The sequence below is a fragment of the Ochotona curzoniae genome, unplaced genomic scaffold (assembly GCF_017591425.1).
Source record: "Ochotona curzoniae isolate NIBS_2020 unplaced genomic scaffold, NIBS_Ocur_1.0 contig_517, whole genome shotgun sequence".
Taxonomy (NCBI): Eukaryota; Metazoa; Chordata; class Mammalia; order Lagomorpha; family Ochotonidae; genus Ochotona; species Ochotona curzoniae.
Genome location: NW_024466454.1, coordinates 6,281,790 through 6,309,305, shown reverse-complemented (window position 1 = coordinate 6,309,305; position 27,516 = coordinate 6,281,790). Strand labels below are relative to the sequence as shown.

General features: G+C 39.1%; 1 protein-coding gene and 1 pseudogene across 3 annotated transcripts in view; one reads left to right on the top strand and one right to left on the bottom strand.

Annotated features, from left to right (window-relative positions):
• Window positions 1-4,624, top strand: part of LOC121162244 — a 54,685-nt pseudogene extending 50,061 nt beyond the window's left edge.
• The window catches only part of SBF2 (SET binding factor 2), a 382,316-nt gene that overhangs the window by 289,978 nt on the left and 64,822 nt on the right, over window positions 1-27,516 (bottom strand). The gene's annotated exons all lie outside the window — the stretch shown is intronic.

Below are 27,516 nucleotides of genomic sequence, written 5' to 3'. Positions count from 1 at the left end.
AGAAATTGTGTGACGTAATGGCAAAATGTATAATTATAAGGGAAGCTGAAGAGAAATATTTGGAAAATTTACAGACTAACCAAAGACAGAGGAAAGGATAAACAAGGGTTGGCCCAGCAACCAATTTCTAAAGAGATTAGCACCAATACAAAGAAGACAAGTACTTTGCATCAGGACAGAGAGAAAATGGACCAAAGGGCTTCTCGCGAGTCTCTAAGATTGATTGCCTTTTCCACATGGCAGAGGCCTAGGCACAGTAGTTTCAGAGAAGGGTCAGGATGTTCTAGGGCTTACTGTCCTGAGATTTTACTCCCTGCTTTTCAGTGCAACACTCTGAGGCAGCAGCAGTCATGCCAAAGAGTCCAGGGACAGCCTGAGTAGCTGCTTCAAAGGGAGACAGCAACAGGCGTCGGCAGCCACTTCATGTTGACTTTGGAAGAACCATGTGGTCATGGTGCCAACCAGTGTTTTAAAGAAAGGCCCAAGAACCAAGCAGAGGCCTGACTCAAAAGGCAGCACTGACACAGACAGTCCCACTTGGACAATGACAAGACCTAATGATGCCACGAGTGGGACTATCACAGAGACCTAACTATAGAATTATCAAGGTACAATAGTAGCCTGGGAGAGCTGCAGTCATGAGAGCCTAAACTAAGAAAGGGAAAACACAAGTCTCCTGCTTGGAACATTTGAACTCTAGACTTGTTTTGGATTCCATGAGTTCAAGCAGTGCCTCTCTGGGTCCTAGACTTTCAGCACTGAACTCTGAGTTACATCACCAGCTTCTCTGGATTTGAACCAGGTTTAACTGATGAGCCATACCAGCAACAACCTTGAGTTTCTAGCCAACAGACACTGTTCAAAGACTTCTCAGCTACTATAATCATGTGAGTCAATTCCCTAATAAATTCTTTCTCATATATCCATACACATATTGTATAAGCTTTGCCACTCTGAAGATCCCTAATATTCTACATGAAAGTTTTCTGTGACTGCAGACATTCAATCTGACTTCCCAGAGTAGAACAGGATGGTCAGAATAAGTAAAATTGTCTATCCTGTTTAAGCTCACAGCCTGTAACTCTGCATATTTCCTTAGAAAAGTCTTCCCCAAAGATTTCTGTCAAAAACTCTCTTATTGCTAATACTGAAAATCTGAGATGGAAGCAAATGTTGAAATCAATATCATTAGCATAAGAGTAACCTCTGTCACAGACATGAATGACAAAATTTCTCAGCATTTTCAATATATAACCAGTTCTATACTTGAAATTGGGTTACTTATTTTTGTCTTGCATCTTCCATTTAGACATAAATCAGTTTTCCTATCTGCAAGAGCTTAACATTTTATTTTTCAATAGTGAGGGGTACTATGTTATCAGATCCTCCTGCACTGTGTATGTATAAGACCTGATTCTCACAACTAACATAAAAATTGGGATCACTGTAGAATGTCTTACATCAACACAGTCACAAACTTTAAGAATAAATTTCTTTCAAAGCTACTAATATTGAATAAAACATTTTTCTTCTATCTACTAAAATTACAAGTTATTGTATACTATTCCCTAAAAGAAAGTTTCTAATACAATTGGCATAAAGTGTCTATTCTTGACAGAAATGATATCTTCTAATATGTTAAATAAACAAATGATAGGTTATAATGCTGTGCTACTATCATTTACCTTAAAACCAAACTTGCGGACTGATTTTACTCAACCAATACAACTATCTCACTTAGAAGTTTTGAGACTGTTCATGTTCAGAAATGATTTTGATAGCTATAAAAATATAAATTGCAATTTCTATAAAGAGGATAATGTTTTTAAAAAGGTGACACTTTGCAATTAAATAATAACATATGTAACTGTCACCAACACTTTCAGAAAATCTCTAAAATACAGATTGAATTCACAATGGTAGATACTACTAAGCAAATATCAAATACATATCCAGCCATCTATGAAGTCAGTACTTGTGAGAGTATTCCCCTTCTTAAATTGCTGCCAGTAACCTCTGGTTACTCTACAGAATACTGATGTATTACATTCTATCCTTAATTAGGCATGTAGATGTTAGGCAATTAAATACATTTTTGCTTCTAAAGGAATGACACAGCAGGGAGAAATCTGCTGTAAACCTGAGATTTTATGCCATATGAAACTACATACAATTACAGAAAGTAACACTGGTTACTATCATTACTGTAAATTAATCCATAGAAGCAGTAAAACAATGAACAAGGCCAGGTTTGTTTAATGCTATAGGAAATATTTTACTATTCAAACTGCAGCGTTTTTCTTTTTCTATAATACAAACCATCTAGTGGGGTAGGAGTTTGGCACAATGGTTAAATACTATTTGCAGTGTCTACACCTGCACTAGAGTGCCCGAGTTCAAGTCCTGGCTCTTCCTCCGACTCCAGTTTCCTGCTAGCAAGTGCCCTGGAAAGCAGCAGCACGTAGGCCCTTGTTACTTCTAGTGGAGACCTAGACTGAATCCCCCAGTTCCTGGCTTCAGCCTGATCCATCCCTGATTGTAAGTTGGGGAGGAAACAAGCAAATGGGTCACTGGCTGCCTCTTAGCGCTTGGGCATGTATATGTATATGTGTATGTGTGTCTGGTTTTTAAATAAAAATTTTTAGAAATTTAGCTTGTATCCTTCAAAATCCTTCAAGGAGACAATAATTTACACATTAAAATGACACTGGTTTTTAAAAGAAATAAAGCCTTTGGAATCCAATTTTTTTATAGGAAATGATAAACATTAACAAACATGAGATAACAAGATGGAACAATGACCTATATTTAAGACTTGAGATTATGAAGTTACGGGAAGAAAACATAGGCGGAAACATTCAAAGACACTGGTGTAGGTGACAACTGCTTGAACAAAACCCCCAAAGCACAAAAAACAAAAACAAAACTCGACAAATGCGACTGTATCAAACTCAGAAACTTTTGCAAAGGAAACAAAAGTGAATTAGTAAGCCTTTTATATGTAAATTTAAAATATATTATCTCAAAAGTTACAAAAAAGTGAAAGGGAGAAGGAAGGAGGACAGGAATGTAATTGTGTTATTAGAATTGTGTCTATAAATCACATCAAATCTGTTAAGTACTAATTAAAATTAAAATTATTAAATCAAAAAGGCTGAAAATACTAAATAAAATTAGTGTAAGTTTACAGTTGTAACAAATAACCTAAGTGTCATTATTTTACAACAGAAGCACAACATTCAGGGATGCAGGCAACTGCAGCCGACAATGTAGAGCTAGCAGCCTGAGGGAACATGTGATGCTGAGCTGGGTGGAACACAGTATAGGAAAGTAAAATGGGTGGTGGGAAAAGGAGATAGCAGCAAACCACTTACAAATGGTACTCAATTGCTGGGAGCAGCTTTCTCCACTTCTCTTACCCCTGCCCCCAGATACAGGGGGTCGGGGGGAAGGAATTGGAAACAACTGTCAAAACTACTTTCCTCTTTCCTCCATTCCCCATTCTTTCCCACCCTAATCTTACTGGTCCACTAGGGTGTGCATCCTTCTCAACTATGTAATCATCACCAAGAATAAAACAAATGTATTACTTTTAAAAAATGCAATTAAAACAATTTTGTTGCAAGAAGATTTTAAAACCTGTGTGCAGATTGTCTCATCCCTTTCTGTGAATTTTTAAATGACTCCTAGTAGACAAATTTCAAGATGCTTTGCAGTAGCATAAATGCATCTTTTAATTCTGTTTTCCCAGGGGCTTTTTTGAAATCCCCTCACATGTGCACTTGGCTGCTCACACAGATTTTCCTAGTGAGCAGTAAGTCATGCAAGCTTGTCTCAAATGCAGCACCTTATCTCCCAGCACTGTCATGGCTATAAATTTCTGAATTAAGCCACCAAATTTGATGTAAACAATGAAGAGTAGAGTGTCTGAAAACATAAATAAATTAAGGGCCTGGCCAAAAAAAAATTAAAAATTATTAATTAATAGTACCCAAGCAGGGCCCAAAACCTACATTTCAGGAGAATGAGTAAGTTTAGTGCTTTCATAGGCCTCTTTTTATGATGCAAAGTGTGCAAAGACTGCTATAAAGGTCAAACAAATGAAAGATTTCATGCATTACAGTGGTTGAAATAAAAACTGGGACGAGTAAGTTCCAGAGAGCAGAGTGCTGAAATATGTAACAGAGAACTTCAAGAAGCCAATGAGGAGCAGCACGCAGAGGGGAAGACAAGTGCAGCTGCTCCAGGAAAGAAGACATCTGGTTTACAACAGAAAAACGTAGGAGTGAAAGCAAAACAGAAAACACCTGGAAATGAAGTTGGCGACATGAAGTGAGACCCTGCAGCTTCTTCAGAAAGAAAAGGGCCTGCACAGATCCTACTGGTGAAAATGAAGGCATTCACGTTTGGAGTGGAAGTTATGGTCAAGATTCCTGAGGAGCTAAAACTACAGCTTATTTATGACTGGGAATCAACTGCCACACCCAAAAAGACTCATCTTCCTGCCAAAAATGCAGATTCATCTGGGGGAATACCAAATTATAAGAAATCTTGTGGAAACACAAATATAAAGTAGTATGCTGTTAATGAAGTTGTGGCAGGGATTATAGAAAAATACTTCTAGTAATACTGGCACTCCACTGCTCTACCACTCTGAGACTACAGCACGTGGAAATCCTCGAGCAGCATCCTGAAGCACACACGGCCCAGGTATGTGAAGCACCACACCCACCACTAGGATGTGTGCAAGTTAAACAGGCTGCCCTGTACATCTCTATATGAGAAGAGCACGGCTTCAGTGATGAAGGGCAACTCACGGTTTCCAACAGTTACTGGCAAAGAAGTCCACAGGCATGCTTAGTGATTATACAGTGGCTCCTCAAAGTACCATAGGAAAACCATGTGAGAGGCGCATTCACTCATATTACTGTCTCTGCTCTCCTTTAAAAATATTTATTTTTATTTGAAAGGCAGATTTACAGAGAGGAGAGACAAAAAAAATCTCCCATCTGCTGGTTCACCCCTCAGACGCTGTTAACACCTGAAGCTGAGCTGATCAGAAGCCAAGAACCTGGATTATCTTCTTCCGGGTCTCCCAGGTAGGTGCAGGGGCCCAAGGGCTTCAGTCATCCTCTGCTGCTTTCCCAGACCATAAGCAGGGCGCTGGGTGGGAGGTGGAGCAGCCAGGACTTGAATCTGGGATGCCAGCACCACAGGTAGAAGATTAGCCTGTGAAGCCACCACACTGGACACTGCATCTTTGTTTTTGTCCTTCTCTTGTAAAAATACTACAAATTTTTACTATATAAAAGAACTATATTTGTTTTCTGTTTGATTTTTAAAGATATATTTTTTTTTTATTGGAAAGGCAGATTTACAGAGAGAAGCAGAGACAGAAAGAAAGACCTTCTGTCTGCTGGTTCACTCCCCAAGTGGCCCCAATGGCTTGAACTGAGACAATCTGAAGCCAGTAGTTTCTTCCAGGTCTCCCACACAGGTGCAGGATCCCAAGGCTTTGGGCCAATCCATCCTTTGTGGCTTTCCCAGGCTGCAAGCAGGGAGCTAGATGAGAAGTGGAACAGCGGGATGAGAACCAGTGCCCATATGGGATCCTGGTGCATAAAAGGCAAGGTCTTAGCCTCTAGGCTACTGTGCCGGGACCTTCTGTTTGATTTTAAACAGATAAAATCAAAGGGGTTGTTAAAGTTTTTTTCATTTCAAAGTTGCTACCAGTATATTTAGTTATGGCCAACAGCCAACAGAGGGACATGCTGGACAGTGTTATACTGCCTGGCTGACAATACTTCTTTTGAATTTTGTGGTTCTATTTCTTTGACACTATACGCTTTTAAAATATGTACTAATATATTTGCCTTAATGTATCTGTTGACAAATCATATTTTTGTTTTTTGTTTTATTAAAGATTAATTTTTTATTTTTATTGGAAAGGTGGATATACAGAGAGGAGAGAGAGAGAAAGATCTTCCGTCCGATGACTCACTCCCCAAATGAGCACAACGGCCGATGCTATGCCGATCCAAAGCCAGGAGCCTCTTCCGGGTCTCCCACGTGGGTGCAGGTTCCCAAAGCTTTGGGCCATCCTCGACTGCCTTCCCAGGCCACAGGCAGGGAGCTGGAAGGGAAGCAGGGCTGCCGGGATTAGAACTTGCGCCCATATGGGATCCCAGGCATGCAAGGCGAGGACCTTAACCACTTGCGCCGGGCCCATAAATCATATTTTTGTAGTATGTGTTAATACTATGAAAAGATGTTCTGATTCTTTATGCCAAAGGTTCAATTCAGTATATGTAACTGCACACACTCATCCTGTCTCCGTAACTCTGCCTTTCCAATAAAAATAAAGAAATCTTTAAAATGAAAAATTATTCACATAATAAAATACATTTAGCTGCTGATTCAAACACACACACACACACCCTAGAGAGAGCAAAAAGAAAGCAGAGAAACTAGTTGGGCTCTGGCACAATCTGTATTTAACTCACTATACATCCGTTATTTTTATTCTTCTTTCCAGATAGAGAACATATTCAAGCTGTCCCTTAGAAGACTATCCAAGATCCCATTCAGAACAAAATCTAAGATCTTCAGTTTATACCAATTCTTTACAAATGGAAATGTGGTTTGTTGTAGTCCCACATTTTCTACCCTAAAACAAGATTTCTGTCTTGTCAACCTGTCTTATTTTTAAAAAAGAAAAAAAATGCCATAAAGTGAGAAAGAAAATGCATATTCATACAATCAAAGAATGGAAAACATTCAGTTGTTCTAAAATCCCAATGGATCTAGGTAGCACATGAATGGATGAACTTGTAGACAAGCCCTTAACTATAATTGCTGGGATATATGCCCTTGTCCTTGCTTTCCATGTCTCCAGGCTCCACTTTCTACAGATCCTCTCTGAAACTAAGACCCTTTGGCACAAATCTGGTTTTGAGAAGCACACACCCTCTCACTTTTCTGGATTAGGATGGCTCTTAGGGCTCACTAAATGCTTTCTAGGACCAAATACAGTTTCTCTGGTTAGAAAACCCCATCAATAGCATTGTGGCCTTCTGTCAGACACATATGCCAATAATCAAATTAATTCTTCCTTTTGTATTATTCTAAAATCAGTTTTACTTCTTTATTGCTTTTCTTCATGATTCCCACGCTTCCTTAACTTCAGAAAAAAAGTAAAGTATCTTAACCTGATCTTTGTAGCAATGCTGAACCTCATGCCCAACTAAAAAGTCTCACATGGCCCATTCTGTTCAAAATCTTTATATATATTTTTGGGTTTTGGTATCCCTTTTTTAATAGTTGGAAGCAATTGCTTTTTCTGACTTATTACATGACTCGGAATTTGTTTCCAATTTTTTTTCCTGCAAACCAGAAAGTTCTTTTCTAAATTAATCTGTTTTTCTTTACCTATATTAGCAAGGTTTAATACAATGACAACCAACACACACTCCAAACAACTTCTTTTTCTAAAGTATCAAGTTTGGCAGTAATATGGTATAATCTTCAAGTTAGCAAAAATAGAACTTTTTATCAAATATTAATGACATGACTTGATTTTCTAACCACCTACATGCTATGTGTGCTTCCAAACAGTCAATCCTTAAACTAGTATCACCTGTCTTATAATTTTCTTACAGTAGTAAGCCACCTCCAAAACATCTATTTCCTTGTTAGAGTAATAATCTGCCATGAAAGGTACAGTAATGATATCACAAATCTTTCTTCTGTCACAATCCATTTAGGAGAGGGAGACATGGCCTCTTACTAAATGATTCAACAACAATCTATCTACTAGTCCCTAGACTCAAAAGTTCCCCCGAATCAATATTCTGCAGGTGGATAACCAATGACTGAGGGGACTATGGACATTCTTAAAGGAGGCTTTAGGGTTAGGTCCAGAAAGTGTGTTCATTATTGTCACTACTTTTAAGTAGCTTTTAAACTGATGAGCTAGAAATGTTTCACTGAAACAGGCTACAGCATTTGTCAGCATGTCAAGGTGAGATAGGCCATGCCAGATTGGGCCACAGCACCCATCAGCATATGTGAAATCTGTAGATGTGGATGGTGGTGAGAGCCTGGTACAGGAGCACAAGAGCTGGGACTGGGGGTAGAGTAGGCTGGGCAGGGTTACAATACCTGTTGGCATGTATGTGAACTGGGTTAGGGGGAGAGCCAGGCTGGAGTAACATACCGTATCCACTGGTGCAGGCAAGAGCCAGAATAAGAGTAGGCTGGTTAGCTTTGCTGCAGCATCAGCTAGCAAGCACTGAGACTGGGGGAAAATCCTGTCAATTAGACTGTAGAATCACCTGGAGAATGTAAGCTCTGGGATAGTGAGTGGGCCCAGTAGAAAAACTGTAGGCACTTCTATGATGAGTACAAGAACCAGGACTGGGAGCGAGCCTGGCTAGACAAGTGGTGGCACCCACTGGCATGAGTGTTGGCTGGAAGGTGGAGTCGGCTGGATTGAGTTAGGCTTCAATGCCGAAAGAAAGGAATGTGGTACAGACCACACAAGTCTGCTGTATCTGCTAGCAGGCACAGGAACCAGGGCTGGGGGTCAACCAAGTGGGAGTTATTAGAGGTCGCTCTGCCTGGGTTGCAGCTCCTAATGGTGTATGTGGGGACTGAGCGTGTGGTGGGTGGGGCAGAGCTGGGCTGTAGCACCCATTGATTTACACAAGAGATGGGGCTGGAGATAGATCTGACCTAGTGATTACAACTATCAGTGTGTGTAGGCCAATATGGGTAACAGAATGAGCCAAACCCCATAGTGGTGGGTGCACACAGGAATCAGATCATGGGATCACAAAGACAAGACTTCTTTGAGGGTCTCCCCAACTGAACTGCTGGACTCTGAACTCCAACCATGGAGACAGTGGAAGGACCTGTGATCTGACATTGGAGTGCATCTGTATGACAGGGGCCTCCTCAGTTACTAAAGACGGTACACTGGAGAGCATACCCAGATGGACATGGAGCTCCATGGGAGCCTGCAGAGGACATGTGGTTCCACAGCAGAGGAAGGAGGGCAGAACAAATTGGTCAACTACCCCAGAGAAGCTTGACAGCAAATTCTGGGTGAATGGAGGTTCTGGGAAGAACTGTTTCAGCCAATGGACCTTGGAAGGATTTGCTTATCCTTGGCTCTGTGAGATCAACAGCATTTCAGAAGTATCGAAACCACTTGAACAGAATGCTTGGAACATGCTCCACGTGAGGGACCATGGGATGACATCAGTTGGGCATTCCCCATCCCTGTGTACTCCAACAGTTGTCTCCCTGCTCCTCTCAGATAACAAAGGTATGGAAATAGTGGTCTCACCCACTTTCCCCTAGTCCTCAATCCTTCCCACTGAAATCAACTGTGTAAATATCATCAAAAATAAAATAGGAAAAAAAAGGCAGAAAGCATATGTTGCAATATTTAAAGAAAATGCTATTCACAAAAAAAAAGTTTCACTGAAAAATAACTGATAATCTAAATTCTGCTTTAAAATAAGAGTTTCTGGGTCTGGTACAGAAGCCTAGTGGCTAAAGTCCTTGCCTTGCACGTGCTGGGATCCCATATGGGTGCCGGTTCTAATCCAAGCAGTCCCACTTCCCATCCAGCTCCCTACTTGTGGCCTATGAAAGCAGCCGAGGACGGCCCAAAGCCTTGGGACCCTGCACCAATGTGGGAGACCTGGAAGAGGCTCCGGGCTCCTGGCTTCGGATTGGTTCATGTTGCAGACACTGCGGCCACTTGGGGAGTGAATGAATGGACACAAAATCTTCCTCTCTCTCCTCCTCTCTCTATATCTGACTTCCCAACTAAAAAAAACAATAAAACAAATCCTTTTTAGAAAATTTAAAATAAGAGTTTCCCCCCACCTTTGCACCTGAGCAAAACATCAAAGAAAATATTCTTTAAGGAGAATTCTTCATGTATGGCAGGTATGAGATGGAGTTATTCAGCAGTTGCATTAAAAGGTCAAATACAAACTAAAAACAAGAGGAGGCATGAAATTGGAGGTTAAGCAGCCAAATAAGGATAAAGGCACAACTGGAGCAATTACTCAATGTATTAATGATCACATATGACTTACACTTTCTGGAATTGGGATGAGATCATTATAGAAACACCAGTCAGCACTTATTTTAAGATTACTAGACAACTAAAAGGTTCCTCCCAACTTTCTAGGTTGAAGGTTGACTTTTTTTTTCCTCAGAAGAGAACACATTTGTGTATTATCATTCATCCTTGCATTTTGAAATGCATGATCTCTAATCGCCCTTCCTTGTATTCTCAAGTACATGATCTCTAACCTTCAAAGTTATACATGAAAACGTGCCTATTCAACGAGGTATGTACACCTCATACTTCACACTTCCAAAGCTGTTCATAGTATAACCTACTAATCTACTTGCAAAGAGATTCTTCAGTGATGAACAGAATATCTCTTGGCATTGTGTCACTCATTTGACAACCACTTGTAGTTCCTTGTTTTCCAAACAATTAGGTAGAATGACAACAAGATCCCATATACCCACTGACAACTTTGAAAAGCATTCCTCTCCTTATAAAGTTGTTGAAACAGCCCATTTAGAATCTTTCAAAACACAAAGTAGTATCCAAACATTATTACTGTTACACAGAGCTGGTTTGTCCTGGATTAAGAACAATTTCTGCTCACACAATTCTACAGAGGTGATAAACTATACAATAGGTAATTAGCTAATCAAATAAGTTGGCTAAAGCAAAGACCCATATTTAAGGGGATACATAATGAAAGTGTAGCAGAAATTGATATATTCATAGGTGGAGACAAAGAAGTATGTCTCTATGCATACAGTACAAGGATGGGCTCACAGTGAGATGGCTGATAATGTCGTGATGGTTAGATGCTGGATTCTCCGACACTGTCCACGCCTGCATTTTTGGGAGACATTTCAGTGGCAGCATGACGGACTTGTGAAAGTTCACGAAAGTCACCCATTGTTAAACTGGAGGGGAAATCACTTCGGGAGAGGGAGAGGAAACCCCAGTGCCTATTAAACTGTGTCATAAAACAAAATAATAATAAAAAATGTTAAATAACTGGCATTTGCATTAATGGGTAATCTCAACTCCTCTTAATATTGACATCCATCTATTGTTATTACTGTATGTGTGATTTCTGTATCACTCACAATTTCCTTTTAATTCTTAATTCTGAAAACTAGTTAATTATCACATGTCACATGTTTTATAAGAAAGATATAAAACAATGGACAAAAGACAAAATAGATTTCTGGCAAAGGGAAGCAAAGAAAGTCACACAGCTGTAGTAAAACTGACCATGGATATTAAGTAAAATACAAGAAACAGAAAAAAAAATGAATTCCGGGAGAAAGGAAAAGGCTAGAAGTCTGACCATCCTCAATTTGTTTTTTGAAAAGAAAATCAAATCAAAAGAATGTCTGGAGAGAAACTGGATTAACAAGGGTACTTGACAACATTTTTCTCAGAAAAAAAAAAAAAGTTTTTAAGTAAATAATGAAAAGACCTGTCTCCCATAATAAAGAGAATGAGTCTTGTACTGCAGACGTTGAGATCTTACCAGAGCTTCTGCAGAAAGGAAAGAGTAACAGAATCAGACTGGTGTTTAGGAACAATCCTGCTAACTGAAACAGAACAGTGATAAAAGAGTCAGTACTACATCAGCATCATTAGCAAAAGGAAAGACAGTCACAGTCTCATCCATAAGTAGAAAAGGCCTAGACAGACCATGTTCTAGAGCATAATAAAGGTAATTAAAACTGTAAAATAATTTGAAACATAAATCACATTCTCTAGTCACATAGAATTTTTTAAATAATGCAAGGATCAAAGGACAATTCCAAAGGAAATTTAAGAGCTTACTATTGGGCCCGGCGCGATGGCACAGTGGTTAAGGTCCTCGCCTTGCACACCCAGGATCCCATATGGGCGCCGGTTCTATCCCAACAGCCCCGCTTCCCATCCAGCCTCCTGCTTGTGGCCCGGGAAAGCAGTCAAGAATGGCCCAAAGCTTTGGGACCCTGCACCCACATGGGAGACCCAGAAGAGGCTCCTGGCTTCGGATCGGCATAGTATCGGCTGTTGTGCTCACTTGGGGAATGAATTATCAGATAGAAGATCTTCCCCTCTGTCTCTCCTCTGTATATCTGCCTTTCCAATTAAAAAATAATAAAAATAAATCTTTAAAAAAAATTTAAAAAAGAGCTTACTATTTACTTAACATTAGAAACATTTTGAATTAATAATCATACATAGTTACAGTAATATGTATACAATGTATACCAGTGCCTACACGTAGAAGGCATGTGCCTTATAAATCAGGTGGTCAACATTTCCCTCTTTGTCATCACTGTAAAGACTGGATCCTTAGAGTCCCTACTGTCTTTGTTTGCTCAGAAAACATAATAGATTAACTGTAAACTATACAGCCATCCCTCTGTGCTATATAACACTAGAAACTTATTCTTTCTGGTTCTTAGTACCTGCTGTCTAACATCCCTCTATGCCTCTCACTGCTCTCAACCATCAGCAATTACTACCAGATACTTAGACTGACATAATTTACTTTTCCCATTTGAAGAATGTGGGTATTCATCTTGTGTCTTGGTTATATCACTTAACACTGTGTCAGTTTTACTTGTTTTGCTACTAAATAATATTCAGCATAAATTTTGATATATATCAAGATATCTATTATATATGTAAATATATAATATATAAATATATAATATATAAAGATATATATCTCTATTTCTTCATTCATCTTCTCATAAACACACTGGTTGACTACATACCTTGGCAGACCATGAAGAGTGCTACAATAAAGCTGTGGTTGCAGGTATCTCTTTAATAAGTTCAATTCTTTGGGATTTATACCCATTAGTGATACACACAGCAGTTCCATTTCTAGGTTTTTTTGTTTGTTTGTTTAAGAAAATTCCATATTCTTTCCACAGTGTGTGTGCTAACTTATATTTTTATTATCAGTGTAGAAATTTCCTTTCTCCACATCCTTACCAGCATTGGTTATTGTGCTTTTTTGATAAGAGTCATTCTACTTCAGGGAAATGTTACCTCACTGGGGTCTAGGTCTGCATTTCTATGATAGTAATATCAAGCATTTTTGCATATTTTGTTGGTTACTCACATCTTCTTTTTTTTTTGAGAAGTATTTACTGAGATCTTTGGCTCATTTCCTAAATGGACTCATTCAGGCTTCTTTTCACTCTCAGTTCATCATGCATTCTAGATTTTGATCCTTTGCTAGATAAGCAGCTTGTAACTTTATTTTTTTGTAACAAACATTCTCTTAGATTTTTAAATGCTTATTTTTACCTACTTGACTCCAGCACAAGAATCAAAGGAGCCATCCCCTGTTCACTCCCCCAAAAAGCCTGCAACAAACAAGGCTGGGCGAGATCAATCCCAGAAGCCAGTCACTTCATCTGCAAACCTCATAGGATGTAAGCACCTGAGCCATCACCTGCTGATTCCCAGGACACATTAGCAGGAAGGTGGATAAGAAGTGATATGAAATGCACTGATATAAAATGGGATTACCTCAAGCAGCATTTTAATCTACTAATAATAATGCCTGCCCTATCTCATAAACATTTTCTCTCACACTGTTGTCTCTTCACTCTGTTGGACAATTTGCAGCACCTTTTATTTTTTAAAATAATTTCACATTACACCATGTGATATGACTTTCTGTATTTGGTTTATTTCACTTAACACAATGATCTCCAATTCTGTCCTCATTGTAAATGAAAAGCTTTCATCGGTACTCTATTGTGCATATATATTTTTTATTTAAATCTTAATATTTGATTTAAATTTTTCATCAGTAGATGAACACTTCAGTGATGTCTGCTTTTTGGATATAGTGAATAGCACCTGTAATGGCATGGGAGCATAGATGTCGCTTCCACAGACTGCCTAAGACCCAACTACATGTTGCCCAAAAGACACTCACTTTTCTTCTAAGGACACAACTAGGCTGAAAGTTAAGAAATGAAGAAAAGGTAATTCAGCAAAATGGAATCTAAAAGAGGGGGAAATTAGCTATACTTGTAACAGGAAAAAAATACTCCTTAAGTCAAACTGTCATGAGAGACAGAGAAGATCATTACATAATAGCAATGAGGTCCCTGTATGAAAGCAATGTAACAAGTAATAATATTTGCCCCCATTATCAGAACACTTAAAAACAGAAATATCAACAATATTAAGGGAGAAACAGGTAACAATAAAAAAGACAAACTGACAGTAGCAGATCTCAACACTTGTGTTTCAGTAACGGCTAGACCACCCAGACTGGTGCAACATTGGACCTGAACATCCAGAAACACTGCATTGAACTACACATTGGACTAAATGGGCGTACCAAAGAGAATATTCTACCCAACAGCGCAGCATAACATTATCTCAAGTACAGATGTTAGATTTCTCAAAATGGAGCATGTCAGGCCATAAAATAAGTCTCAAACTTAAGAAAACTAAAAATATACCAAATATACTACCTATCTACAAAGGCATGAAATTAGAAATCAGTAACTAGAGTAAAATAATAAAATCCACAAGCATATGGAAATTAAACAACACATTCATGATGAGCTAACAGATCAAAGAGGAAAACAAAACACAAAACAAAACAGGAATCTTGAGGTGGTAGCAATAAACAGGTGTCATGTTTCAGTTGCCAACAAGAGGCTGGTTTTGTTCTTAATCAAGAACTCCACATCTTTGGGTGACTGGCCAGAAAACAATCACCCAGATGAAGGCTCATGTGGTCTCCCCAAAAACGAAGTTGTGCTCCTCATAATTATGCCCCTGGAAAATGAGCCATCCTGGGCCAGTGCAGGTTAGAAGCCCTGAGCACACTGTAAGTCAACAGAGGCATGCCTGGAGGTCAAGTTCATGGCTCCCTGCCCCACGCTGAGAGAGTGAGAGCTCAGACTCCTAAGATAGCCAAACAGAAGACAATGACAGGGGCCCGGCGCAGTGGCACAGTGGATAAGGTCCTCGCCTTGCACGCCCGGGATCCCATGTGGGTGCCGGTTCTATCCCAGCAGCCCCGCTTCCCTTCCAGCTCCCTGCCTGTGGCCCAGGAAAGCAGTCAAGGACGGCCCAAAGCTTTGGGACCCTGCACCCACATGGGAGACCCAGAAGAGGCTCCTGGCTTCGGATCAGCATAGCATCGGCCGTTGTGCTCACTTGGGGAGTGAATCATCGGACGGAAGATCTTCCTCTCTGTCTCTCCTCTCTGTATATCTGCCTTTCCAATAAAAATAAATAAATAAATAAATCTTTAAAAAAAAAAAAAAAAGAAGACAATGACAGGCCTGGCCAAGTGGCGGATGCAGCACAACCATGTAGCACCCATCTCTGGCAAGAAGGGCCCTCTTAAAGTCCTCTTACAGAGTACCAACTCTTAAAGTCCTTTGTAATCCGTGCTTTTTCTAATAGTCACCTCACCCTCTGAAACATATTCTTGAGACAAATGTAAAAAGAAACACAACAGCAAAACTACCTGGGATGTGGCAAAGCATTTCTAAGAGTGAAATCTGTAGCAAAAAATGCATGCACTGAGAAAAAATAAAGACCACAAAATAAAATTTTTACCTCAACTAATTAGAAAAAGAACTAAGCCAAACATCAGCATAAGGAAACAGATCAGAGTAGCAAAGAGTGAAATAAAGAGAAAGAAAATATTACCAGTGGAACTAAGAGATTGCTTACAGCACCGTTTCTTTCAAGAAGGTTCTTGATTTTCTTTTTCATTTCTTCAGTGATATCTTCTTCATTCAGTAACATGTTATTTAACTTCATGTTGTTGTAAATTTTCTATTCCTCTTGTTGATTTTGTTTTCTAGTTTTTCATTTAAAGGGATGTATAATAATTGTAATTGAGACTATCATATCCAGATGTGAAGATACAAAAAAGTGTGCATCTCTATTTCCAATTCAAAGACGGACTCGCAATGAAACTGTTAAATAGACCTTGACAATAGCATGCTGGACTCTCTTCCACTGTTCATATCAATAACGTCTGAATACACTTAAAGAGCAGAATGATGGGCTTGTGATTACTGATGAAGGACTATACTACTGTAATAATAGGGGGCAAATCAGTGGGGCAGGAGAGTTGGGGAGGAGGAAAGGGAAATCCCAGAACCTATGAACAGTATCATAAAATAATAAAAACATTTTCTTCTGAATAAATTCTTCAATGACTCATAGATCATACAGTAGCATCATTTTCTTCAAGAAAGTTCTTGATTTTCTTTTACATTTCTTCAGTGACATATTAGTCATTCAGTAGCATGCTATTTAACTTCTTGGTGTAATTTCTTTTTTCTCCCTGATGTTGATTTTGTTTTCTGGCTTTTCATTTAAGGGGATGTACAGTAACTGTGTAATGGAGACTCTCATATCTAGTAACACGTTATTTAACTTCATGCCATTGTAAATTTCTACTTTTCTTCCTGTTGATGATTTTGTATTATGACTTCATTTAAGAGGATGTACAGCAACTGTGAAATGGAGACTAATATATCCAGATGTGAGAATGCAATGCAGTATGCATCTCTACTTCCAGACAAAGGTGGACTCCCAATGAGACTGTTTACTATATCTTGACAACAGGTTGCTGGACTCTCTGCCATTGTCCACGCCTGCAATGATGGACATATGACTGCGTATGAAGAACTATACTTTAGTAATGATACAGGGGAACTCGGTGGGGACTGGGGATTTGGGGAGGGGATAAGGAAAATCCCAGCGGCTTATGGAACTGTATCATAAAATAAAAATAATAATAACAGGCTAACAAAAATTTAAATTTATTAAAAATGATAATAATAAATTTTAAAAGAATAAAATTATAACAAGTGAAACTGGTACTATGGTATGGTGGGTTCAGAGGCTACAAAGATGACTTCACATATTAAAGAGTTGGTTTGATTTCCAGCTGTTACATTTCTGATCCAGCTTCCTCCTAACAAGCCTGGAGAAGGAACAGATAACGACCCAAGTACTTGGAGGACCTGAGAATCTACATAGGTGATATCTCCTATCATCAGGGAGAAGCAAACAAAAAGCTGGAAGCAGAGCTGGATCAGGCCAAAAAAAGTATTCAAGAGTTGAAAGACACTACTAAGAGGCCAAACATAAGAGTTATGGGAGTCCCAGAAGGTGCAAAAAGAGAAACTGGTTTTACAAGTACATTTAATGAAATAATATGGGAAAATTTCCCTAACCTAGAGAAAGAACTGGGAAACAACATCCAGGAGGGGCACAGAGCTCTCAACAGGCTTGATCGAAAGAGATCTTCACCAAGACACGTGATCATCAAGCTCTCTTCAATTGAGCATAAGGAAAAGTCCCTTAAATGTGCACATAAAAAAAATCAATTGACATATAAAGGAATGCCAATTAAACTCACAGGAGATCTCTCACAGGAAACTCTACAGGCAAGAAGAGAATGGAGTGACATATTCCAGATTCCAAAAGAAAAAATTGTCAGCCTAGGATAGTATATCCAGGAAAGCTTTCTTTTGTCTTTGAAGATGAAATAAAATTCTTCCACAGTCAAGAAAAGTTCGAAGAATTTGCCTCTTCCAAACCTGCCCTACAAATGATACTTCAAGATGTTCTCTTGACAGAGAAGAGGAATAGCACCCACCAAAACCAAAGGCAAGTGGGAAGAACATTCCAGTGAAATGACAACAGAAGACTAAACCAATGAATAACCCATTTCTAAAAAGGACAAAAGTACCATCCATACATGTTAAACTCGGAATGTCAATGGCTTAAGCTCAATCAAACGTCATAGATTAGGAGACTGGATTAAAAAACAAAACAACATCTACTTATTGTCTAGAAGAGACACACTTCACCAACAAATATCGGCGGAAACTATATCGCATGGATTTTATTGTTTCCTGTTAGTTTCATCTCTTTAAAACACTTTCTTCTGATAAAATCATTCAATGACTCATAGATCAAGCAGTGGCATCATTTTCTTTAAGAAGGTTCTTGATTTTCATTTCTTCAGCTACATGTTAGGCATTTAGTAGCGTGTTATTTAACTTCATGGTGTTGTTAATTTCTTTTTTCTCCCTGGTGTTGATTTTGTTTTGTGGCTCTTCATTTAAGGGGATGTACAGTAGCTGTGTAATGGAGACTGTCCTATCTACTAACATGTCATTTAATTTCATGCCATTGTAAATTTCTATTTTTCTTTCTATTGTTGATTTTGTGTCATGACTTTTCATTTAAGGGGATGTACAGTAGCTGTGAAATGGAGAGTAACATCCAGATGTGAAGATACAATGTAGTATGCATTTCTACTTCCAGACAAAGATGGACTCCCAATGAAACTGTTTACTGTATCTTGACAATAGGATTCTGGACTCTCTGCCATTGTCCATTCCTGCAATGATGGACATATGTCTGTGTATGAAGAACTATACTTTAGTAATGATACAGAGGAACTAGGTGGGGGAGGGGGAATTGGGGCTGGGATAATGGAAATGCCAGGAGCCTATGGAACTGTATGATAAAATGATAATAATAATAATAAAATGTTAAAAAAATGTCCAAAAATAAAAAAAAGAAGAAAGAAGGGTAGCTCGATCAAGTGATAGTTTAGCAGGACCTGCACATGTGGGTGGTGTGATCTCAGTACAATTACATTAATCATAACTTAAGTATCCCGCAAAGGAGCACAGTGCTTCCTTTTATTCATCTTGGTTCTAGTGTCACTGACTATAAGAAGCCTTTAATAAACAACAAGAAGTCAAAAAGCATAAAAGCAAATTGGATTTATGGGCCCGGCGCAGTGGTGCAGTGGTTAAGGTTCTTGCCTTGCACACCCAGGATCCCTTATGGGCACCGGTTCTAACCTGGCAGCCCAGCTTCCCTTCCAGCTCCCTGCCTGTGGCCCAGGAAAGCAGTCGAGGACGGCCCAAGGCTTTGGGACCCTGCACCCGCATGGGAAACCGGGAAGCAGTTCCTGGATCCTGGCTTCGGATCGGCATAGCATCGGCCATTGTGGTCACTTAGGGAGTGAACCATCGGACGGAAGATCTTCCTCTCTCTCCTCCTCTCTGTATATCCACCTTTCCAATAAAAATAAAATAAATCTTTAAAAAAAAAAAAGCAAATAGCAGTAAATAACAAGCCTCAGTACTCTCATTTTTTTAAAGATGTACATACTTACATATGTGAAAGGCAGAGTGACTACGGGGTTGGGGAGATAGACAGAAAGCATCTATCTGTTGATATGGTCCCCAAATGAAGCCAGGAGGAGCCAAGAATTCCATCTGGGTCTCTTTGTGCAGCAGAGACTTGAGTGTAGGACCATCATCTCCTGATTCTCAGGCATACTACCAGAGCTGGATCAAAAGCCAAGGAGCCAGGATTCAAACTGGACCTCCAACATGGAATGCAGATATCCCAAAAAGTGCTTTCACTTATAAGCACCACTATGCCTGCCCTAACATTCTTCATGCCATGTAGAGTATCAAATGTTATCTACACAACAAGAAATAGAGATCAACTGTATAGCATTTGAGACCTTGACTTTTTTCATGCTCTGGCGCCACTGCAGCCAACACCTCTAAAAAGGGATACTAAACTATCAGCAACAGATCATGACTCCTCTAGCAATAGCTGGCACACAAATCTCCAATCTCCAATCTGATCTGTTGCAAAATGAGCCCAAAACAATATTTGCCAGAGTTGGAATTTCTTTTTGAGAAGTCAAAGACAATTTAGACTCTTAAAGTGTGCTGCCACAGCATTACATATCCACCATTACACAGATTCAAATACCCAGCTTAGTCATTTCAATTAGACAACGTCTGAAATCTCAGCCTTCATACAATACACTTAAGTGGGATGGTAACATTCCATATCTTGTCCTGAATAAGTTCTAGAAAATCTACCTTTAGCGGCTGGTGAGTTCTAGATATTTAAAATATAACGACATGTTCAAATATTTTAGGACTTTCAACTCTTGGAAAAGGAATGTGAATATGTACATGTAAAATAAGGTCACAATACCTTTAAGTACAATAAAACAACTGGATGATTAGAAAAGGTCAGGCTAATGTTCTTATAAGTTTGTGGAAAAGAGCACCCTTGAAGTAATGTGTATGAAGTTGTAAAGGTGGGTATATAGAGAAGTTCATCACCACTACAAAAACATCACCAAGCAGAGACTTAAGTTGGATAAATATGCAGGCAACCAATTAGGTCTTCAGGGCAGAAGTTACAACCCTCCTCCCACCATCACTTCCTTGCACACACCATTCTACTTGCCAATCAAACTATGTATCTGTTGCATTCAGTACCAGGGTGCAGAGGGGATAACAGAAGATGGAAGGTGGTCTCACACACTTTCTGCCACAGACCTTTTTTCAATACATCACTCCCATTTTTTTTCTTTCTGGCTTGGATATTGTTTAAAGGTACTGAATCTATCATTTTGGAACCTGTACACAACTTTTCCACTCTTACAGGTTCCATTTGTGGCTTTTCTTCTCTCTAGTTTATAGATGATTCTTTGGCACTTTACTGGTGTGTATCTTACTCTGCAGGATGGCCTACACACGTGTATGACTGCATGTTTAGCACTGCCAGATAAATGCTGTTTCTATTTGCAGACAATATCAGCATCCATTTAATATTTCTACCTCTGTGGGACACAAGAACCTAGATTAAAAATGAATAAATTCAACACTACATGAAGACCATTAGGACATATTTCTTATCCACTCTGTCATAACATCTTCAGCACTCAATACACTAACATAATAGGCATTAAGAAAATATTTAAGCTTAAAAGAGTCACTGAAGTTAACATTGACTAGATTATTTGGTTAAACTACTGTATATAAGATGATTTAATCCCCAAAAGGAAGGCCGAACTTGGACTATGAAATCTGATAAAGTTCCTTCCACACCCTACAACTATGCAACATTCTCATTATCCCAGTGAAGACATTACATGAGAATCACACTCTGCTTCAAGAAGCATCTATCATTAACTATGCCTCATTATAAGAGAAACATCTATTACTGCTACAAGCTATAGCATAATCTATCATCTTTTCTTAAAGATGTATTTTTTTTTTAATTTGGAAAGTCAGATATGCAGAGAGGAGCAGAGACAGGATCTTCCATCCACTGATTCACTCGCCAAGCAGCTGCAACAGCCAAAGCTGCACAAACCCAAAGCCAGGAGCCCAGAGCCTCTTCCGGGTCTCCCACATGGGTGGGAGACAAGACTTTGGGCCATCCTTGACTGCTTTCCCAGGCCACAAGCAGGGAACTGGATGGGAAGCAGGGCTGCCAGGATTAGAACCAGTGCCCATATGGGATCCTGGCACGTGCAAGGCAAGGACTTTAGCCATTAGGCTATCATACCAGGCCCTACTATCTTTTATACATAAAACTTTGCCACCCAGAAAAAAAAAATAAGAAAGAATAAAATATCACTAAACACTTGTGATCTTAAAGAGCAAATTAACCTTATTTATATATGCCAATATTTTACATATGAAACTAATTAAGACATAACTATAAATTCTACTAAATGAATAAATTCTAAAATGTATTACAGATTCTAACAACTAGGGAGGAAACCCACTAGTATCACAGTGCTCAGAAACACTTTTTCCTTGAGGCCTAAACTTAAAAGGTCCAGTATAAGTTAAGACAAGTAACTGCAGTGTTCAGGGTTAGTTTATAATAGACAGGATTTTTACACTTGGCTTAACTTAATTTAAAAATAAACTGCAGGAGCCAGTGCTGTAGCAGGTTAAGCCACCTCCCATAGCATGGGTATTCCACATGGGCACAGGTTTGAGTCTCAGCTGACTTACTTCTGTTCCAGCCACCTGTTAATGCACCTGGGAGAGCAGCTAAAAAGGGTCCAAATCCTTGGGACCTGCTACCCATATACAAGGCTCAGATGGAGCCAGGAGCTGCTTCCGGGTCTCCCACGCAGGTGAGGGTCCCTTCTCTACGGCTTTCCCAGGCCGCAAGGAGAGTGCAGGATGGGAGACTGAGCAGCGGGGACACAAACTGGCACCCTTATTGGATCCTGATGCATGCAAAACAAGGATTTAATCACTGAGCCATCGGTCTGCGCCCCATTTATTTATTTTAAATTAATTTGTCTTATTCTAAAGGCAGATTTACAAAGAGAGCAATGACAGATTTTCCATGCAATGGTTCACTCCTCAAGTGGCCACACCAACTGGAGCTGAGCCAATCCAAAGCCAGCAGCCAGGAGCTTCTTCGTGGTCTCCCACACAGGTGCAGGGTCCTAATGACTTGGGCCATCCCCCACGGCTTTCCCAGGCCGTAAGAAAGGAACACGATTGCAAGAAGCACAGCCAGGACACAAAATAGCACCCACATTAAATACTGGCACTTTCAGGTGGAGGATTAGCCTTTTGTACTACTGTACCAACACCTATACTGTGTATTTTTTCTCATTAAATTGAATGAATCTTGAAATTTAAAATTTAGAAAGTATCCTAAAACATGAAAATTGAAAAACGTGTTCCCTAGTCCATAATAATTATAGAAAAAAATCAACAGGAAAACGAAAACACTCCTAGAAAAAAATGAAGGTAATAACACATCATATCAAAACTTATGGGATGGGCCCAGCACCAGAGCCTAGTGGCTAAATCCCTGTCTTGCATCAGCAGGGATCACATACAGGCTTCAGTTTATGTTCTGGTTGCATCACTTCCCTTCCAGCCTCCGCTTGTAGTCTGGGAAAGCAGTAGAGGATGGTCCAAAGCTGTGGGACCCTGCAACCATATGAGAAACACAGAAGCAACTCCTGGCCCTGGCTCCTGGCTTCAGATCAGCTCAGTTCCGGCCATTGCAGCCACTTGGGAAGTGAACCGGTCAATAGAGGATCTTTTTCTGTGTCTTCTCTCTGTGTATTGAACTTTCAAATTAAAAAAAAAAAAAACTAAAAATGCAAAATAAATCTTAAAAACTTATGGGATACGGCAAAGGCAGTGTTAGGAGGAATGCTTAATAACAGTCCTCCTTATCCACATCAAGAAGCTATAAAGTCATTAAATAAATTATCTAAAAACACATTTCAAGGACCCAGAAAAACAGGAACAAACTAAACACAAATTCAGTAGTGGGAAAGAAATAACACAAAATTAGAGAAGAAATAAAATTGAACTGACTACACAAAAACTATTTTTAAAAAATCAATAAAATCAAGAGCTTGTTCTTTTGAAAAGCTAAACAAAATCGGCAAACCCACCAGCATATGCATAAGCTGATTGGGGCGATGGACTGTGCCAGACACTGCACTGGGTTGCACACACAGGAATCAGGCTGGGATCACCTCAGACGAAGTTTCTTTGGGGATCCCTCCAACTGAACTGGTTGGATCCCTCCAACCACGAAGAGCAGTGCAGATTCCATGGTCTGCCATGGAGGCTCAGATGAAGCAGTGGACAGCATATCCAGGTGCATTTGAAGGATATGGCAGTCCATTGGAACCTGCAGGGGACATCTAGTACCACAACAAAGGATGGAGGACAGAACAAATTGATCATCTACCCCAGCCATGTGTTGGCAGTGAAAATCTGGGCAAACAGAAACTCTAAGGTGGACTATATCAACTGTGGATTCTGGAGAGATTTCACCGTGCTTGGAGTGGAGAAATCGGCAGCAATTCAGAACTGTTGGACTACTAAAGCACTTGAGCAGTGCCCTCAGAGCATGGCTCACATCGGGGACCCTGGGATGAGTGGGAGACTGAGTGGGGCTTCTCTGTTCATCTCTCTCTGGGGGTGAGGGGGAGAGAGAGAGAGAGAGAGAGAGAGAGAGAGAGAAAGAAAGAAAGAAAGAATATGGAAACAATGACCTTACCCACTTTCCTGTAGTCCTTGACCCTTTGCACCCTAATCGACTATGTAAAGATTATCAAAATAAAATAATAATTTTTAAAATTTTACAAGCCACTGGTTCATGTCACCAAAACAAGCTGATGGGGAGGAACCAAAATAATAAAATCAGTGATGAAAAAGGAAATACTGCAACAGATACCAAACAAACAAACAGAATAATCAGAAACTCCTAGAGACATATGCATAAATTGGTAATACTAAAGGAAATCAGTGTATCTCTGGACACATACAATTTATCAAAACTGATCCATGAAGACCCAGAAATCCTAAACAAATCACCAATTCAGATACTGAATTGGTAACAAAGATCCTCCCCCCGAAAAAAAGTACAAGAATGGGCAGCTTTGCTGCTGAATTCTATGAAAATTCTCAAGAACTAATCCCAATTCTTTTTACACTATGCAAAACTATTGAAAAGGAAGAATCTTTTCAAACTCTATGAAACCAGCATTACCTTAATTCTACAAATATTTCTGATGAACATAGGTGTGATAATCCTCAAAAAAATACTAGCTAATCGAATTCAACAATCATTCACCAGGACCAGTGGGATTTATCCTTGGTATAAAGGGACAGTTCAAAATATACAAATAAATAAATGTGATACATCTCATTATAAAGTGAAGAATAAATGGAATATAAGTATCTTAACAGATGCAGAGAAAATATCTGATAAGATATAGCATCCTTTCTTAATTAAAAAAAATAAAACTTCAAACAAATTGGGTATAGGAGGAACATTCCTCAACACAATCAAGACATCAAGATAACATATGAAAAACCCATAGGTAGCATCACAGTGTACAGGGAAAAAGCTGGTTCATTCCTCACACCCCCCACAGTAGCAGAGCCACAGCAAGGCTGAACTCAGGAATCCACAACTCCACGTGTGTCCCATATGGGAAGCAGGTATCAAAACACTTGAGCTACCAATTACTGCCTCCTGAGATGCTCATTAGCAGGAATCTGGATTTGAAGTAGGGTAGCAAACTGGAATCAGACACTCTAATACAGGATGTGGCTATACCAAGTGGCCGCCCCTCCCATCAAACCTTTTATTTTATTTTCCATTAGGCCAAGATTAAAATACCTGTTTTATTAAAATGGCCAGGGTAAATATTACTAACAATAAATTCTTTCACACTATCATTGAAATATACTTTAATATACTATAATTTGATAATGTCAATTTTCTAGACTCCACCTTTACCCCTTTTTCATGTTCAAGAAACAAATCTTCAACATTAGTTATGTCAGTATCACTTGGTCATTCTAACCAAAGCTGTCACTATCATCAACAGAGAAGGTGCTCTTCTATGGGATGAAATCACAGATTACACCTTGGAAATGCAGTGTCAATATTAATAGTCAAATAAAATTAGAATGTATCTTTTTGAAATTTTAAATCAGTCTAAACAAATTTCTACTTGACAGTATGAGTAGACAATACTAATTATGAAAAGGGAACATTCTTGTACCTCTTCTCGACTCAAAATATGTCTCTCATTCTCCAACCTCTGGTCTGCCCAAAGTTAAACATTTAAAATCAGAATCCAAAGTTCTACTTCACCTTGTTTACCAGATTTCAGAAGTCTCAAGAAAATCAGTCATTGCACGAGGAGAAAGCTCAGTGTACCTCAAACAATGGAAATCACACCAATTCATAAATGATCATTTTCCCATTCAACTTTTACAGCAGCTCATTAGTCTTTTGCAAGTACATAGCAAGAAAGAGAAAAATGTTGAAGAACAAACCAACTTTAATGAAAGCTTTCATTAGGTTATGAAACCAACAACAGTAAATGTCTTTTTCACTAGAACACTACAACTGTCATAATCAAAGTCATTTCTGAGTTCCACAAATGCTATGAATGTTTCTTTCAAATCTGGACTATTCCAGAAACAAAACCTGCCACTTCCTTAAGTAACAAGGATTTCTGTCATAAGACCCTTCTGATTTAATGTTAAAATACTTGCTATTAGTATCTTTGTAAAGACACTTGCATATTCCTAATCACACTCTAAAGTGTATCCTATTAATTTTAACAAATTAAGTAACAGTAGAAATTACTTAAAAATAAGCTCACTATAACACAATGTGTAGAAGAAAATATTTTATGTTCAGTATTAGAAAAGCTTCAGCACAAAATCAAAAGATTAGGGTTTTGTTACTGTCTTAGCAAATAGTAAGCAATTGTATGACACTGAATAAGCTATTAAGCCTCTCTAGATTTCAATTTCTGATTTTCAGAATGGACAGAGATAAATGAATTCCTTACTTAAATAGCTTAGGTTTTAAATGCTTAGTTCATATTCAATTTTCCCAGTTTTTAAAATGACTGGTCTAAACTTCCCTAAATAATTCTGATTCTGGATAGTTCTTTGAATAATTTAAATTATTACTAAGTAGAGTTAACTGATTAAGGAAATAAGTTTTAGGGGCTGGCACTGTGGTACTCAATGTAAAGCTGGTGCCAGTGATGCTTACATCCCATGCGGGTACTGCTTAATGTCGTGATTGTTCCACTTCCAATCTAGCTCCCTGCTAATGGCCTTGGAAAAGCAGCATAACATCCTGCCAGCCACGTCAGAGACTTGACAAGACGTTCCTGGCTCTTGGTCTTGGCCTGGTCCAGTGCTGGTCATTGGAGCCAAATAGGAGAGTTAACCAGCAAGTGGAAACGCTCATTCTCTCTCCCGCCCCCTCTCTCATTCTCTCTCTCCATCTCTCCCTCTCTTTCTTCAGTTTTTTCAAATTTAAAAAAAAAAATCTTTCTTTTTAAAAAGAGAGAAATTTTACCAAGTTAAGATTAATATATGATATGTTGTCCAAATTTTTGGCTCTTATTATGTTTTTTTTTAAAGATTTATTTTTATTATGTTTTATTGGAAAGGTGGATATACAGAGGAGAGACAGAGAGGAAGATCTTCCATCCAATAATTCACTCCCCAAGTGAGCGCAACGGCCGATGCTATGCCCATCCAAAGCCAGGATCCAGGACTTCTTTTGAGTATCCCACACGGGAGCAGGCTTCCAAAGCCTTGGGCCGTCCTCAACTGCTCTCCGGGGCCACAGGCAGGGAGCTGGAAAGGAAGCAGGGCTGCCGGGATAGAACCGGCGCCCATATGGGATCCCGGGCATGCAAGGCTAGGACCTTAACCACTTGTGCCACCGCGCCGGGACGGCTCTTACTATGTTTAAGAAGACATATCCTTCCTCATGGATACATCTCAGTAAATGCATTAGTAAACCACTGCTTAACATTAAGTACAAACTACAAAGAAATACTTTAATAAGACATATGCGTACATTATCAAGGCATTCCTTGAAAAAAATGACTAATATTCTATACCAATCAACACAGTCACAACACTGATTAATTTATAATTAATAAGCTTATCATTTTCAAAGGCTAAAACATTTCTTTCCAATAAACACATATTTTTATTTTCTCAACTTAGTAACTATTACTCCTGTATTTTGTAAATTGTTAATATGAAATAATT